Source organism: Capra hircus, chromosome 5 (genome assembly GCF_001704415.2).
Source record: "Capra hircus breed San Clemente chromosome 5, ASM170441v1, whole genome shotgun sequence".
NCBI lineage: Eukaryota > Metazoa > Chordata > Mammalia > Artiodactyla > Bovidae > Capra > Capra hircus.
The window spans coordinates 31,411,109-31,425,611 of NC_030812.1; the positions used below are offsets into that span (position 1 = coordinate 31,411,109).

The 14,503-nt window shown below is 41.0% G+C and overlaps 1 pseudogene; it reads left to right on the plus strand.

The window, feature by feature from the left end:
* LOC102174812 lies at positions 2,352 to 12,527 on the plus strand (annotated as a pseudogene).

Here is a 14,503-nt window from a genome sequence, read left to right on the forward strand (position 1 = left end):
TTTTATTAAAGACTGAACAGAATCAGACTGATCTAGGGTTGAGGGTGTAAAATATAAGAAAATCAAAGATACTACTGAGTATAGAGTTAGTGAAGATAGTTCAAAACTTGAAATAGGATTCCAGAGTCAAAAAATAATGTGTGTAGAGGAAGGATTTAAGACCCAGAGGAAATAGGAAGGATTTAAGACCCAGAGGTTAAACACCAGTTTTTTCCCAAGGGTAGGTTTCCTTTTTTTGACTATGGAGAAATACAACAACCATCACCCAGTTCATTCTGCTCGGGCTGTCTGCTGACCCCCACATCCAGGCTGTGCTCTTGTGCTATTCCTGGGGATTTACTTCCTAACCCTGATGAAGCATCTGGTGATGCTGCGGATGATCAGTGCTGATTACCACTTCCATGTACCCATGTCTCCTTCCTGACCATCTGCTACTTCTCAGTCTCAGTGCCCAAGTTTCTGGAAAATCTCTTGTCTGAAAAGAAAGCAGTCTTAGCAGCAGGTTGTGACCCACATTGGTATGTGCCTCTGAGGGCACTGAATCCTTCCTGCTCTTAGCGATAGCCTAGGACCACTATGTTGACATTGGTCGTTCTCTGTTATTGAGTCAGGTGATGAGAAACCAGCTCTATGTGGGACTAATGTTGGCCTTATGGGGCCTGGACTTTCTGGATGATTGCATCAGTACCTTTGGAGCTGCCAATTTAGTTTTGTGAGACCCACACTATTGCTCACTTCAGTTGTGAGCTACCCTCTCTCTTCCCTCTGGCCTGCTCTGATGTCTCCACCAGTCTAACTGCCCTGGCCTGGTCTTATGTCATATGTAACTGTGGAACTGTCCTCCTTTCTATCCCTACATTGTGTCCACCATTTTGAGCATCAGCTTCATCACAAAGCAGGAGTAAGGATTTCTTCATCTGTACTTCCTACCTCACTGCAGTCATCTTGGATAAGTCTTAAATTTAAAAAAAAATTTTTTTCGCTTGACCAAGTAGATAGATGGTAACATCATTTACTAAAATAAGCATGACTGGGAGAATTGCACGTTAGGAGGGTGAAGATTAAGGATTTGATTTTTATTAGTTTGGCTGGTTGGTGTGTTGCATTTTGGCTAAACTGCTTACAATGCTTGTTAGACATCAAAGTGGAATGTCAAGTTGTATGTATGTCAAGTTGAATGTCAAGTTGATGCTCTAGGGAGAGATCAGAGCTAATATTTGGGGTATATGTGGTATTTTGAGATATAAGATTAGCACAGAACATCTAAGGAAAATGAAAGGAAGAGAAGGTTCTAGGAATTAGCTCTGGAGCACTCCAGCATTTATAGTTCAAGTTGAGAATGACCCAACAAGAGAAATAGGAGTAGCAGCCATTAAGCAAGAAATGAATCTTTGTGTCACAAAATCCAAGGAAAGAGAATGCTACAAGGAGGATAGAGAGGTCAGTTGTGTTGGATGCCATTGAAAATTCAAATAAGAAAAACAGAAAAGTTACCATTGGATTTTGCAATACTGACTTTGGAAGTTGTTGGCAATATTGACAAGATAAGTTTCAGCTAGCTGGAATAAGATGAGGAAAGAATGGCAAGTGGAAAAGTACAAAGAGAAACCATAGATAACTTTGTTGAGAAGTTTTGCTGTGAAGGAGATTGAGAAAATGGAGCAGTAGGTTTAAGGAAAGTCAAGGGGTTTTTTGTTTCTACTTCTTGCTTTTGATTTTGCTTTGTTTCTAAGAAGAGAGAGTAACGCTTGTTTAGGTGTTTGTGGAAACGGTCACATAGGTAATGCAATATCAAAATTTGGGGCAGGATTATGGCAAAGAAACTAAGCTGATGGAATAGAGTTCCTGAGGAAGTTCAAACAGAAGTGAATGGCCACTTAATGCGAGACGCTGTATGGGACTCATGCATCAAATTGGAGATTGAAATAAAATGATCCACGCTATCCTTTATGTTCCATAGAATTCTGTGGAGAATAAAAGTAAGAATTCTAAAAGTAAGGTTTCTAGAATTCTAAAAGCATTCTAAAAGAATTCATAGAATTCTAAAAGTAAGGCTTATTTGTTTGCATATATGTGAGACAGTGTGGGTAGGAGTATGTATGCCTGTAAGTGTACATTAAGGTCAAGTTTTGTGAAACCTGAGGAAGCCCCAGGCTGCTCTCTGGCTAGCAGAAGGGTTTACAAGCCCTCCCACAATAGGGGCAGGAATGCCAGGGGTCCAGATGACTGACTACTGCTGTTTTCCCATGAGTACAGATTAATTCCCAGCTCCCTGGAGCCCTCATTGCTTCCTCTCACTCTTTAAGAACCAGCCTGGCATATGGGTACCAAGTAGAAAAAGATTAGAGAGAATGATAGAAGTCACACAAACTGGCCAGGAGCCCTCCTTAGAACCAAAAGAGATAAATGAGGAAGAAAAACAAAGGAAAGGAGGATGGCTAAAGCTTCTTAACAGGTACTGACTCAAACCAGAGCCCATGCATCCCAACAGTTTAGGCTTTATCCAAAACTAAACATAAGATGACTATTTGCATTGAACACAGTTTTCAACTGGTTGGGGGAAAAAAAAAACAGCTTTTCCTGGAACCTAATTGAGTTCTTTGAGCATCCCACAGCATTCATCTTTCAAAGTGACACAGAAGGCAAGTTAGAGTGAGACTCCACAGTCCTCTGTCCTTCCCAACCCACCAGATGTGAGGGATCTTACTAGGCAACTGTTCCAGACCTTTCATTGCACAGCAGGGGAACTGAGCTTAAGAAGAAGAAGAAGAAGCAAAAAGTGCCTTGCCAAATTTACAGAAGCAGGTCATGACAGATCTGGGATGAAATATTTACAAGGTTGAGTAATTTGTCACTTTATTCATCCATAATCTGTCCTTTCCCTTCACTTACAAAATGAAGTTTACAATTCCTTTGAGATTGAATGGATGAGGAAGCTATAATTTCTGGGTGGGCAGCTGAATGGAACATTTTTGAATTATGGGTAGTAACAGTGAGTTTGGAATAGTCTCTGATGAAAGATTTCCTAGCTAAATGCCAGAATCTTCAGCTGAAAGTAATTTGAGAGGACACTTAGTTCAGGGGCTTCCCTGGTGGCTCAGACAATAAAGAATCTGCCTGCAATGTGGGAGACCTGGGTTCAGTCTCTGGGTTGGGAAAATCCTCTAGAGAAGGAACTGGCAACCCACTCCAGTATTCTTGCCTGGAGAATCCTACGGACAGAGGAGCATGGCAGGCTACAGTCCATGGGGTTGCAAAGAGCTGGATAAGACAGTGACTAGCCCTTTTTGTAATTCAGGGCCCCATCTCCAAGCAAGACCAAATCTGTAGAAAGCACGGCCAAATTGCACAGCTCCTTAGAATTTTTCAGAAACAAAGCAAAATCTGTAACTCTTCTTTTCATTCTTGTCACAAAACAAAATTTTTTGAAAGTTTTTGTTATCTGAAAGCCTAAATGGCTTATAGCTACAAAGATTTGCTCAGGGAGACCACAAAGTCCACAACTGGCATGAGAAAAGGAGAGAGAACATCTTGGATATCCTTTTCTTCCTGCTCCACAAGAGCACTGCTCCTCTTGTCTTCACTTCCAGATGTTCTCTTCCCTTGAAAAGCTTATTTCTTTCCTTTTCTTAAATATGTATATTTTAAAAATCTTTATTGAATTTGTTACAATATTGATTCTGTTGTTTATACTTTTTTTTTTTTTTTTTTTTGCCACAAGACATGTGGAATCCTAGTTTTCTGACCAGTGAATTCCCTTTCGTCTCTTTTCTACCAGGGACTTTTCACTAGCCTTCAGCCTTTGGCCTCAGGACCAAATCCTCCAGCAATGTCTCCTAGACCGCAAATTTGGGATTAAAGATCTGGAAGGGAACATACAATACTAATAGTAAACATACAAAATTAAGTAGTAAACATCCTAATAGAAAAATCAAACTACTTGAGCCATTTGCATTCTTCAGCTGAGCCTCTAAGACACCTTCTTAAGAAATGGCTTCTCAGACCAAGTTCAATCTTGTTTGAAAATATAAAAGGCAGAAATAGGGTGGGAAGAGGAGGAGATGCATATGTTTTGTTGGAATTTGGCTTAATTAATTGCTGAGTTTGAAGCAAAAGGGTAGAACGTGGATTGCTTGTTACCCCCATAAAGATGTTTTTCATTAAAAGTATAAAAGCCATGTTGTTAAAAATGAAAAATCATGACAATATTTCACTCAGCTGTTTATTTTTCCATTGTTAACTCTACATAAACCCCTATTACATGCATATTTTTACATAATTTAATGAATTCATACTAATCAGGTATTCTGATCTTTTCACTAGATATTATGAATATTTTGTTTCTGTCTCTCCCCTATAATTATCATTTTAATCATTAGGTAATATTCTACATTTGTTTCTACAACAATATAGTTGCTATTCACCAGTTATTTGATCTTTTAGGTTGATCCTTGAATTACTGTCTTGAAAATAACCCTGGAATATAATTTTCACACATTGTCATTCCTCTCCTTTGAATTATTTAAGATAAATTTCCAAAAGAGAGAACTTATATTTCACATTGCCAAAATTATTATACCAAATATAATATTACGAACAACGTATAAGGTCATATATGACTCACCAAATCTTGCCAGCACTGGATATTAGAATTTAAAGTAGTTAATTTCCATTTAAGTAGATGTGGAACACTATCATCATCCAGCTTCAATTTACAAATAGAGCAGAGGTTTCCCGTATATTTTTCTAGTATATGCCTAGGAGTTTAAGCTAGTCATGCCTTCACCACTTAAATTTTGTCCAAGGAATTACAGCAGCTAGAAACCATGGCAGAGAGAACCTGAATATGGAGAGGTCACAGAAATCTTCTGGAGTCATTCAATGCTAGGTGATGAATCTCAAAGGGTAAACACCATAGAAGGATAGGGAAATTTTAAAATATTGAGGAGACAATGAAAACAAAATGTGTTAGGTAAAAATTGGGGAGCCCTCCCTGTACCCAGCAGTATGCTTAGACTAAACTAAGAAAAAATCAATTGACTTGTTAAAGACCATGAGCTACTTAAGTTAGTTCTTGTCTGAAATAGTGTTCATTCATTAGTAAATTCTTTCGTTTTGCAATCAATTTTATTCCATTAAGGATGTGTTGTTATCCCTATTTTTTCCAACAATGTAACCAGTCCTCTCTGAACTGGCAAATCCTGTTACCAAATTAAACCAACAGTTGTTGGCATTAGGACCAGACTTTAAGGCCTATTTCTATATATATCATGTAAACCTTGGTAGATATATATATATATATATCATGTAAACCTTGGTAGATAACCAAGTGAGAAAACAGAGATCCAGATTCAGATTTGCCTCCTTGCCCAAAGTCTGACTGCCCGCAGAGTAGCTGAGAATCCCATCAAGATCCTCTGACTCTGTTCAGGCCCATTACCATCCATTCAAGAAAGCCACAGAGACCTCAAACTTAACTCCTAACTCCTTCCTTCAAAGAGCTCCTTCCTAACCAGGCCATAGAGTGTATGTGATATCTCACTGCCAGTGCAACCTATGGTCTCACCAGTGGGGTTGCCTATGGATCATACAATTATTCGTTTCATTAATTGTTTTACTTAATAATCAAAAATACTTTTATGATCTCCTATATATAGTATAGGAGAAGGCAATGGCAACCCACTCCAGTACTCTTGCCTGGAAAAATCCCATGGACAGAGAAGCCTGGTAGGCTGCAGTCCACGGAGTCACGAAGAGTCGGACATGACTGAGTGACTTCACTTTCCCTTTTAACTTTCATGCGTTGGAGAAGGAAATGGCAACCCACTCCAGTGTTTTTGCCTGGAGAATCCCAGGGACAGCAGAGCCTGGTGGGCTGCCGTCTATGGGGTCGCACAGAGTCAGACACGACTGAAGCGACTTAGCAGCAGCAGCATATATAATATAAGGCTTACCCTGTGGCTCAGATGGCAAAGAATCTGCCTGCAATGCAAGAGACCTGGGTTCAGTCCCTAGATTGGGAAGATTCCGTGGAGAAGGAAATAGCAGCCTACTCCAGTATTCTTGCCTGGAATATCCCATGGACAGAGGGGCCTTTCAGGCTATATAGTCCTTGGGGTCACAAAGAGTCAGACACGACTGAGTGACTAATGCTTTCTATATGTAGTACATTAAAAATAGAACAAGCTTATGTAAAATCTAGCTTTGTGGTGTTTTTATATGTTTATTTTATAAGCCTATACTATGTACCTACTAAGTGCCAGGCACTGTACTGAACTCTGAGGAGATAATGATGAATACACCAACATAGTCACTGTCTTCATAGAACTTACTCAAAAATTAGATATGTGAAACAAATTCATTCATTCACTCAATACATATACACTGAGTCCTTTTTACACGTTGGGCACTTGGCACTCTTTTAAGTGCTAGAGATGGAGTATTGACCAAAACAGACCAAATCTTTGAGCTTACATTTCAGTAGAAAAGAAAATTGATAATCAGTGTATTATAAAATACCAGATACTGGCATGTGCTGTGAAGACAAAGCAAGGTAATAAGACAGAGGTAGTCTGCAGGGGTGGGGACAGGCCGAGGGAGATTAGGAAAATCTTTCTTGCATAGTCTAGAAAGGTCTTATTTTTACAGCTATAGTAAGCATAATAAATGAGAAACAAGTATATCCCCGCCCCCCCAAAAAAAGTTACTGTGTCAGCAGCAGAGACTTCCCTGAGGAAATGACCCTTGAGCTAAGATGTGAAGGCTCTTAGAAGGATAGGCAGAGAAAGAGAAGCAGCAATGATGTGGGGCTGAGTAGGAGGCACGGGGTGGTGGTTGCTGAGTGGTGGAGCTGGAGGAAGAGGCTATAGGTCACTTCTCCTCTTTGGGCCTCAGTCTCCTCACCTATAAACAGAGGGCACTGGACTCCATGATCTCCAGTGGACCCTTCAGAGCAGACAGATCCATGATTGACCATGCTGAATGAGCGCAGGGACCCTTTATGAGTTTCTCTTCCTCTTTTTCATTCAATTTCTCTGTTATATGAAACTCTGTCCTAGAGCTTATAAGTGGGCTCTCAGTGGCTGAGCTTGTTAATGAAACTTCGACTCATATATTCAACCCAAATAACTCCTGAACTTCAGGACTCTAGTTCTAAGTGCCTACTAAGTGCCAGGCACTGTACTGAACTCTGAGGAGTTCACGGGTTCATGTCTCACGGGTTCATCAAATACAACATATTCAAAACTGAGTATCCTCTTTCCCTCAAACATGCTGCTTTTTCTGGGTCACCTATTTTAATAAATGAAACCCCTCGGTCACCAAAGAAAGAAGTCTGAGAATCATTTTTTTAATTCTTTTATCCTATCATTGAATTGATGAAATTTTTCTTTGTTTGTTTTTTGGGGGATTTTTTTGGCTGTGCCAGGGATCAGACCTGGGCCCTGAAAGTGAAAGCACCAAGTCCTAACCACTGGATCACCACAAAGTTCTTGAAATCTTTTTGAATACAGTTAATGATATCTTTTGGGCTTCCTGGGTAGCTTGGCTGGTAAAGAATCTGCCTGCAATGCGAGAGACCTGGGTTCAATCCCTGGGTTGGAAAGATCCCCTGGAGGAGGACATGGCAACCCACTCCAGCATTCTTGCCTGGAGAATCCCCATAGACAGAGTAGCCTGGTGGGCTACAGTCCATGGGGTCACAAAGAGTTGGACTTGACTGAATGACTAAGCACAGCACAATGATGTCTTTCGAATATGTCTCCTCTCATTTGCCCTCATTGCTGCAGCCTCTGTTAACCCCTTATCATCTCTGACCACAGCTGGTGCAATGCTCTCCCAATTCTCCTTCAGCAGATGTTCTTATGGATTACAACCTCATTTCTTTCAAAATTTTGTTCAAGTGACAGTGTCTCAGTCCTTCCCTGACTACTCTATTTTAAATTGCAAACCTCACTGCCTTCCTCTATCCCATTAACAATCTCCCTTTCTCTCTGCTCTATGATTTTAAATGGCACATCAGTTCAGTTCAATTCAGTTCAGTTCAGTCGCTCAGTCATGTCCAACTCTTTGCGACCCCATGAACTGCAGGCCTTCAAGTCTATCACTAACTCCCGGAGTTCACCCAAACTCATGTCCATCGAGTCAGTGATGCCATCCAGCCATCTCATCCTCTGTTGTCCCCTTCTCCTCCTGCCCCCAATCCCTCCCAGCATCAGAGTCTTTTCCAATGAGTCAACTCTTCACATGAGGTGGCCAAAGTATTGGAGTTTCAGCTTTAGCATCAGTCCTTCCAATGAACACCCAGGATTCATCTCCTTTAGAATGGACTGGTTGGATCTCCTTGCAGTCCAAGGGACTCTCAAGAGTCTTCTCCAACACCACAGTTCAAAAGCATCAACTCTTCGGCCCTCAGCTTTCTTTATAGTCCAACTCTCACATCCATACGTGACCACTGGAAAAAGCAGAGCCTTGACTAGACAGACCTTTATTGGCAAAGTAATGTCTCTGCTTTTCAATATGCTATCTAGATTGGTCATAACTTTCCTTCCAAGGAGTAAGCATCTTTTAATTTCATGTCCGCAATCACCATCTGCAGTGATTTTAGAGCCCCCCCAAAATGTCTAACACTGTTTCCACTGTTTCCCCATCTATTTCCCATGAAGTGATGGGACTAGGTGCCATGATCTTCATTTTCTGAATGTTGAGCTTTAAGCCAACTTTTTCACTCTCCTCTTTTACTTTCATCAGGAGGCTTTTTAGTTCCTCTTCACTTTCTGCCATAAGGGTGGTGTCATCTGCATATCTGAGGTGATTGATATTTCTCCTGGCAATCTTGGTTCCAGCTTGTTTCTTCCAGTCCAGCGTTTCTCATGATGTACTCTGCATAGAAGTTAAATAAGCAGGATGACAATATACAGCCTTGACGTACTCCTTTTCCTATTTGGAACCAGTCTGTTGTTCCATGTCCAGTTCTAACTGTTGCTTCCTGACCTGCATATAGGTTTCTCAAGAGGCAGGTCAGGTGGTCTGGTATTCCCATCTCTTTCAAAATTTTCCACAGTTTATTGTGATCCACACAGTCAAAGGCTTTGGCATAGTCAATAAAGCAAAAACAGGTGTTTTTCTGGAACTACGCTTTTTCGATGATCCAGCAGATGTTGGCAATTTGATCTCTGGTTCCTCTGCCTTTTCTAAAAGCAGCTTGAACATCTGGAAGTTCACGGTTCACATATTGCTGAAGCCTGTTGTTGCTAAGTTGCTAAGTCACTTCAGTCGTGTCTGACTCTGTGTGACCCTGTAGACAGCAGCCCACCAGGCTCCCCCGTCCCTGGCTTGGAGAATTTTAAGCATTACTTTACTAGCTTGTGAGATGAGTGCAATTGTGCGGTAGTTTGAGCATTGTTTGGCATTGCCTTTCTTTGGGATTGGAATGAAAACTGACCTTTTCTAGTCCTGTGGCCACTGCTGAGTTATCCAAATTTGCTGGCATAGTGAGTGCAGCACTTTCACAGCATCATCTTTCAGGATTTGAAAGAGCTCAACTGGAATTCCATCACCTCCACTAGCTTTGTTCATAGTGATGCTTTCTAAGGCCCACTTGACTTCACATTCCAGGATGTCTGGCTCTAGGTGAGTGATCACACCATCATGATAATCTTGGTTGTGAAGATCTTTTTTGTACAGTTCTTCTGTGTATTCTTGCCACTTCTTCTTAATATCTTCTGCTTCCGCATCTTCTAACATATTATACTTATTTATTATTACACTTATTATTTCTTATCTGTTTTTCCTGACTGGAAAGTAAACTCTGATGTGTTTAATGGTGCACCCTAGGAGTCTAGAAGCATGCCTGGCACATAGAAGTTACTCAGTACATGTGTACTGAATGGATGAGTTAACTGCCCTGATTTATGCTCCATTGCTCATCTTCCACATGTCCACTGGGTGAATATTTCTAAACTACCAATCTGATCACATGACCCACATGCTTGGTATTACATGCTTCCTTACATCACCCTGTACCTACCCAAACCAAGCTGATGAAGTTCTTCAGAGATGTACTACTTGTCACATGTCTTCTTGTGTTTGATTTCATCATTTCCTCTGCCTGGAATGCCATATTCCATTTTGTCTCCATAGTGGAGTAAATTTCAGTCAGGCTTAAGCATTTTTACCTCTTTGAAGGTTTGCCATGTTATCTAGAGATGATTGATTCACATTTGTACCACCACTGAATCCTGTTCATTATGTTATTATAGCCTTTATGTTGCTTCTTTACGTGTCTGTCTGCCCTTGTTAAATTATATTTCTTTAAGGGCAGCAATCATGCCACATGCAACTTTCTATCTTTGGGATCTGGTATAGTGCCCAGTACTTGGATGCTTATTAAATATTAACTGAGTAAATGAGTATTAAAGAGGCAATTTTGGGGGATAGACTTTGGAAGGCTGCATGCCTCCAGAGTTGAAGTAGTGATGGGGGTGCCGAGTGTGACAAAGAGGGAAACTCCTTGACTTCACGGTTTTTATTTATACCTTTAAGTTGTTAAGATACATTTTTCACAGGGGAGGCAGTCCTATCCACCTGGAATGACTCAACTGCATTAAGTTTCTTTTTAGGGCATCTCTAATCATGAAAATGCTGGGCTGGAAGAAGCACAAGCTGGAATCAAGATTGCTGGGAGAAATATCAATAACCTCAGATATGCAGATGGCACCACTCTTATGGCAGAAAGTGAAGAGGAACTAAAAAGGCTCTTGATGAAAGTGAAAGAGGAGAGTGAAAAAGTTGGCTTAAAGCTCAACATTCAGAAAACGAAGATCATGGCATCTGGTCTCATCACTTCATGGGAAATAGATGGGGAAACAGTGGAAACAGTGTCAGACTTTATCTTTTTGGGCTCCAAAATCACTGCAGATGACTGCAGCCATGAAATTAAAAGATGCTTACTCCTTGGAAGGAAAGTTATGACCAACCTAGACAGCATATTCAAAAGCAGAGACATTACTTTGCCGACTAAGGTCCATCTAGTCAAGGCTCTGGTTTTTCCAGCGGTCATGTATGGATGTGAGAGTTGGACTATAAAGAAACCTGAGCACCAAAGAATTGATGCTTTTGAACTGTGGTGTTGGAGAAGACTCTTGAGAGTCCCTTGGACTGCAAGGAGATCCAACCAGTCCACTCTGAAGGAGATCAGCTCTGGGATTTCTTTGGAGGGAGTGACGCTGAAGCTGAAACTCCAGTACTTTGGCCACCTGATGCGAAGAGTTGACTCATTGGAAAAGACTCTGATGCTGGGAGGGATTGGGGGCAGGAGGAGAAGGGGACGACAGAGGATGAGATGGCTGGATGGCATCATTGACTCGACGGACATGAGTCTGAATGAACTCTGGGAGCTGGTGATGGACAGGGAGGCCTGGCGTGCTGCAATTCATGGGGTCGCAAAGAGTCGGACATGACTGAGCCACTGAACTGAACCGAACTGAATCACGAAAAATCTCATCATCATTACTGAGTTTGTCCTCATAGGATTTTCCAGAAGCCCCGATTGTGAACATGCTTTTTACATTGTTCCTGGTGATATACCTCCTGACCCTGATGGGGAACCTGGTGATCCTGGTGATCAGAACTGATTCTCACCTTAAGACACCCATGTACTTCTTCCTAGGTCACCTATCATTTCTGAATCTCTCCCTTTCTTCAGCATGGGGATGACCCAGAGAGATGTTATGGGGAGGGAGGTAGGAGGGGGGTTCATGTTTGGGAATGCATGTAAGAATTAAAGATTTTAAAATTTAAAAAAATTTTTAAAAAAATTAAAAAAAAAATAATAAAAAAAAACCATGCCCAAGATGCTGGAGAACTTGTTAACTCAGAGAAAACTATCTCTGTGTGGGGCTGCATGGCCCTGAGTTTCTTTCTCATACCCTCTGGGAGCACAGAGGCCTGCCTGCTCTCTGCCATGGCCTATGACTGCTATGCTGCCGTCTGCCACCCTCTGCTATACAGTGTGATTGTGAACAGGCCTCTGTGTGTTGGGATGGTGACGCAGCTTGGGCAGTGGGGTTCCTAAAGTCACTGCCAAACAGTCTTTTCACTTACAACTTAGTTTCTGTGGCCCCAGTGTCATCCCTCACTTCTGCTGTGAGCTGCCTTCATTCTTCCCTCTGTCTTGCACTGATCCTACTGCCAATGAGGCCCTTCTTGCTGGGCCATGTGCATTTTTAGGATTTGTGACATTTCCCCTGATTCTTTTCTCTTATTCTAGAATAATCTCTGCCATCATAAGCATCCCTTCTGCTGGGGGTCAAGGCAAAGCCTTCTCTACATGTTCCTCCCACCTCACTGGGGTGCTTTTGTTCTATGGGACAGCCTTATTTAGGGGCACGACCCCTCTCTTGGACTCCATGTTGGAGCAAGCAGCCTCCATTCAGTACAGTGTGATCACGTCCTTGTTAAACCCCCTCATCTACAGCCTCAAGAATCAGGAGGTGAAGATAGCCCTGCATAGAGTGTTGAAGCAATAAATGTGCCCCTCTGTATGTGGGGGATTCATAGTATATTTGGTCTGAAGACAATGAAAAAGCATAGTCAGGGACTGTAGAGCATTAATGGCTAATTTGGTCACTTTAGAAATTTGCCATTTGATGAATATAACCTCTTGGGTGTGGGTAATAGAGCTCTAAGTGTGTGATTGCTTATTTTATTGTATTTGATAGGAAAATAAAGTGAAGAAATAAGAACTGTGATGGAATAATGTAGACAAGAGTCCAAATCTGTTTGCCTTGTTTTCAAAGTGTTAATAGTATGGCATTCTAAGCATTAAAAAAGAAAAAAAAAAAAAAGATGGGAGGGTGAAAGTCATTTCAGAGTGAGAGAAAACTAGCTACTGATTGAAGATTGTACTGAATGAGGGTTGCTTCATCCCTTACCTGAGGGAACCAAAAAAAATTGATGTGCCTGGTTTGAGTTACTTTCAAGTTGCCAAAAAGCAAAAACACAAATTAGGACAGGAATCTGCCCTAATCCAATCAAAGGGAAAATAACTGTTTCAAGTGTGCTGGTGGTAACATTTTGAATATCTGGAATGGAATCTGACTGTCTGGCAACTAGACTAGAGATCTCCTTGGACATAACCTAGTGAATGTCTATGCTGTCTCAAAACAACATTTTCATTCAACCCTGAGAACATCAAGTCAGTGGATTCACTTGGTGTCTGACAGTCCCAATCAGCCAAACCCTCCTAAACTCGCTGTCCATTGTTTCTTTGACACATATTCAGGCAAATAAATTAATTTCTTGTCACAAAAGTTTCGTGGGTGAGGAGACAGTAAGCTCACAACCCAGTGGATGGACTGACTTGTGTGACTCCTTAAATGAAATACTAAACATGCATCATTGTATTTACCCTCATAAGCATTAAACAAAAGTAAGATTTTCCGCCCCCCTTTGGCATTTTCTTAATTTCTTAAAATTGAAAAAATATTGTTGGTTTGTTTTTTATTTTTACCACGAACTTTTTTGTTTGTTTTCATTTTATTTTCTTTATTTTTTTAAAATTTGAATGTATTTATTTTAATTGGAGGCTAATTACTTTACAATACTGTATTGGTTTTGCCATACATCAACATGAATCTGCTATGGGTGTCCCCCATGTTCCCCATCCTGAACCCCTCTCCCACCTCCCTCCCTGTACCATCCCTCTGGGTCATCCCAGTACACCAGCCCCAAGCATCCTGTATCCTGCGTCGAACCTGGACTGGTGATTCATTTCTTATATATTATACATGTTTCAATGCCATTCTCCCAAATCATCCCACCCTCTCCCTCTCCCACAGAGTCCAAAAGACTGTTCTATACATCTGTGTCTCTTTTGCTGTCTCGCATATGGGGTTATCGTTACCATCTTTCTAAATTCCATATATATGTGTTAGTATACTGTATTGGTGTTTTTCTTTCTGGCTTACTTCACTCTGTATAATAGGCTCAAGTTTTATCCACCTCATTAGATCTGATTCAAATGTATTCTTTTTAATGGCTGAGTAATACTCCATTGTGTATACATACCACAGCTTTCTTATCCATTCATCTGCTGATGGACATCTAGCTTGGTTCCATGTCCTGGCTATTATAAACAGTGCTGCAATGAACATTGGGGTACACGTGTCTCTTTCAATTCTGGTTTCCGCAGTGTGTATGCCCAGCAGTGGGATTGCTGGGTCATAAGGCAATTCTATTTCCAGTTTTTTAAGGAATCTCCACAGTGGCTGTACTAGTTTGCATTCCTACCAACAGTGTAAGATGGTTCCCTTTTCTCCACACCCTCTCCAGCATTTATTGCTTGTAGACTTTTGGATCACAGCCATTCTGATTGGTGTGAAATGGTACCTCATTGTGGCTTGGATTTGAACTTTTAACCTTAAATATATAATAAATTCTACAAAATTAGTAGGGGAGTATGTAGTGAGTAAATAAGAAAAATACTTTCAAAGATGTAAATATT